A 4,541-nucleotide genomic window follows, 5' to 3' on the forward strand; every position below is an offset into this window, starting at 1 on the left:
TATATAATACATAGGTATATATATACAAATTACATCTTTGTTTGGTATAATACCTGGAGGCTAACAGAGAATGGAGAGGGACCATTCCGTCTGGTGGTGGTGGTGGTGGTGTGATGACTTCAAGCAGAGCCCTGAGTCCCTCCCTCGGCGAGGACGTCTACCAAGGGACAGTGCTTGATGAATGAATGAAGTCCGTTTTTGTCACGGTTGTAGATATATATAATATTATTATTATGATTATTGTGGGAGTAGGTAGCTCATTGGTAAAACAACTGCAAGGACCTGGGTTGAGATCCAGCTGTGGTAGATAAGTATTATCTGTTGCCGTTGAGTCAGCTCTGTAAGTTCGGGAGCCCTCCGGTATCCACCCAGCCTCATAAATTGGATAATAAAAATCCAATTGAATTGTTTTCACTCTTGCACTCGAGAGTGATTCTGGCCAAAATACTTCCTTGCACAACCGTTTGTCTAGTAACAGTACTTCCTTACAAGGTCCTGACCCTTTATAAGCTGTATTGGTACATATTTATATTATTTTTTAACTTATAATGATTAATATCATATGAAAAAAAATTGTTTTATGATAATTATAACAAGATAAATTATAATTGATATCTTGAAATTATATAGATGAAGAAGGGAGGAACTTGAAAGCAATTAATTAACAGCAGACTTGAGGTTACCGAATACTGTGCCAACAGTTACCTCCAATAAGGAAAAGCGAATCTTTAAATCGTTTGGATTTCAATTCCACTTAGATTTGGTTTCATTTTAAGTGGAATTACTTTTTCTATTTGCTTATTCTTAACTATAAATAACTTCGTTGTCAAATTTACTTACACGATTTTTCCTTCAACCTTGCATTAATGATTAAATAATTTTGAAAAAAAAAAAAATAAATAAAAATCCCTGCGCACTACACCACTGCTGCCGCACCCCATATGCCACAATGGCAAGGGAGGGGGATAAAATAAATAAATAAAAAAGATTAAATAATTTATGAAATATTGGAAACCTTATTTTATCACTTACCCAATTTGTAAAATCTGTATTGGTTCAGAATAGTTATGTGTGATTGGCAGTAGATAACAGTTTAAAATATTGATAACTTTCATACATTTATGTGTGACCATATTGAACAAGTTTTATGAGAAATAAGTCGAAAACGAAACCGATTCAAAAAAGAAAAAAATGAGAGAGCCATTTTAAGTAATTGAAACAAAAGGAAAATGACTTTTGTGAAAAGCTCTTTACATTCTTTAACAGAAAAATTTAATTTACCATTCACACGAATTTTAATTAGCTGATTTCGTTGAAATCATTTGGATTAAAAGAGAAAAATCTTTCTCAAACTGGTTAAAAAATACATTATAGAGTTTTAAAAAAATATTTTCCATTTCTAAAATTATACAAAAATCAGCAGAGGCTATCGCAGTGTAAGTTGAATCATTGTAAATTGATTTTAATTTTGTTACACTGCTTTTAAAAGAATTTTAGTAGTATTTTTCTGTAAAACTACTCAAGACTAGATTAAATTAGATTATGTAAGAATTATTTATTGGCTTATAAAACAACGTAGCCATGGAGCCTAGCCAAATTGGTGTCAATAAATTAAAATTATCAATATTCGGAATTATTTTTAACAAAAACTCGTAAACTGAAACTAAATAAATATATTTATTTTAACATGTTAAAATGTGTTAAATGAAGAAATATTCCCTTCTTTTAGCATGTTAAAACGATATTACATTTAATTTGGTTAAGATTCTGTTAATAGGTCTGCTAAATGGAGTATGACGTTACGAAACAGACCAGCTGAGTTCCACGCCATTTTGTTTGATCCCGTTTTAATATGCTACTTACTCGTAGTTCGTTTTTAGTTTGTGTTGTATATTTATATTTTGGAAATTTTTGAATAAAAATAATAATAAATAAACAAAAAACCTGGAGAGGAAACAAGAAACAAGTGAAGTGGAGGAAAGATGATGTGACGTAGCTATTGGATATTTTACCATCTCGTTGCTGCTCAGAAAATCCCCTTGGAACCCTTTTGCATTTAATATATATATAACATGTACTTTAATTTAGGCTACTCACAATCCTTTACCTATAACATCTAGCATTTTATAACATTTTACATCTATCATAGCACAATAAATATCCGTAATACAATATCCCCTTGATTTAATATCAAGTCTCCCTTATTTAATATACCCTTGATTTAATATCAAACTTTATAGTTAAAGCTTATAGTATTGTACAACTAATATAAACAAAAAATAAATTATATGTTTTCCAACAAGTAAACTAGTAAAGACTATGAAAGGATAATTGAAGGTTTACAAAACTATCAATTAATTCTTAAGTGATACTACATTTCAAAGCTTGAAATCCGCATAAGCTCCAATACTACACGTGGATAGTACTCACTTAAGGTAACAAGTTTGCTACTTAACGATTCCTGTATCTAGGATGCATTAGCTAACACGTTTAGATTAGCTCTAATGTCCTTTCTAACGTTCACTAAGGATAATCAAAAACACATAACCGACTGATTATCCTAATTAAACCTGATCACAATATCATAAATAAATACGTTTTAACACATATATGTTAATTAAGATTTGTAATAAATACACAGAGCTTAAAAATAAACAACACTTAATATAATAACTTTAATGTACCATGTTCTAATTAATTTTACTAAAAGTTCGATGATTTACCGTGTCTGATAATAAACGGAGATAGTCAGGGCGCAGTGAAAGAAAAAAAAACTCAAAACGTAGTAAAACTATTTAATAATTAATAACGTTTCGTCTCACGTTGCAGGGCTTCATCAGAGCTAAAAAAAAAATGCAAATACTTAAATGAGGTAAAATAAATGAACGATATAATTTTTTTTTTTAATAATTTATTTATTGATATTTACAACTGTATCAAAAATACAACAAGTAAATTTGATGATAAAAACATGTGGAGAATCTACCCACTGATAGAACTCCAATAACATTTCTAGAGAAGAAGATCTCGAGGCCATCTTCTTTTCAGACACCTAGGAGGATTATTAGGTAATGAAGGAGAAGCCAGGTTAGAAACAAGTGGATTTGGGTGGTTGAGAAGTTTATTATGGAAGGAACGGTATCTGGTTCTGGCCAAATCGGCCACATATGGAATATTGAGGTCCTGATGGATGACTTGATTTGTGACTAAGTAAGGAGCATTAAGGATTTTACGAAGGATTTTGGACTGTAAGGATTGGATTCTGGAGGAATTTGATGGTTTAGTGGAGCCCCAAAGCTCAACTCCGTATCTCCAGATAGGCATTATAATAGTCATGTAGATCAGTCTTTTTTAATGGATTGGCAATTTAGACCGTTTGTCTAGTAAATGTTGCAATAGTCGGAATCTACGAGCAGTTTCTTGTCTTTTTAGTCTTGTATGAGGATTCCATGTCAGTCGTTTGTCGAGATGTAGTCCTAAGTACCGGATCTGTTCGACAGGAATAAGTGGGGTATTATTAAAGGATATTGTAGGGGAAGAGGTCATGGGTTCACGTCGATTTAATCGATTGGAATTTATTTTAATCCTCCAGTATTGGCACCATTCTTCAAGGGTGATGATGTGGGATTGGAGGGTTTGGGATACAATGTTAGGATCATTGTTCACTGACAATAGACATGTGCCATCGGCATACGTGGTGAGGATTGTGTTACGATATAATTAAAAAATAAAAAAGATGTACAGTGAAAGGTAAAATTAAATAAGAATAACAAAAGGTAACTTTTATTATAATAACAGAAATTATATTAAAATTAATACTAAGTAATTTTACTCTAATGCTATTTTATTGACTTACGCTTGTTTTTTGCGAAAAGAAAAAAAAAACAGCTAATCTCAACGCAAGGTTTTTTTTACATTTTTCACAATTCCTATTTTAGGAGAAACTGTATTCCAAATGGCTATATCTCATGTAGTTTTTCTTTACTCCACTTTATGACTTCGATTCATTATATTACGATTAAAATTAGTTATGTAAATATATGTGTGTTTAATTATATATATTATTTATTTAGGTATATTTAGATCCTCATTTATATCGTGTTCTTATATAATTTTGTTTTATTGTATTCTTCAGCTGCTCTTTAGTTTTAGTTTTTTATATTCTTAATATTAAATATCATATCATGTTACATTTTTAGTTAAGTTCACTCCATATTTATTATAAATTCATTATCTCATTACTAATAATTAATTAATTGTAAATTTGTATCATTAGTATTCACTTCATAAGTTCTTTCAATTATTTTTATTTATTTATTTTCATTTTAGTATTTTATATTTAACTGTATTATTAGTTAATTGAATTATTAGTTTTATCTCCAAAAATTAATTTGAATTGTATTGTCTAGTTTATAAATCGTAGTTGCTACTACTGCGACCAAAAATTCAAAGCAATCAATTCATATTTCATATATTTCTATCATTTTTATGTTATAAGACATCGATGACAACTCATGTTCAGTTGTCATCCTTGTTTCAAT

The sequence above is a fragment of the Halyomorpha halys genome, unplaced genomic scaffold (genome assembly GCF_000696795.3).
Source record: "Halyomorpha halys isolate HHAL.00 unplaced genomic scaffold, Hhal_1.1 Scaffold254.1, whole genome shotgun sequence".
Classification (NCBI taxonomy): domain Eukaryota; kingdom Metazoa; phylum Arthropoda; class Insecta; order Hemiptera; family Pentatomidae; genus Halyomorpha; species Halyomorpha halys.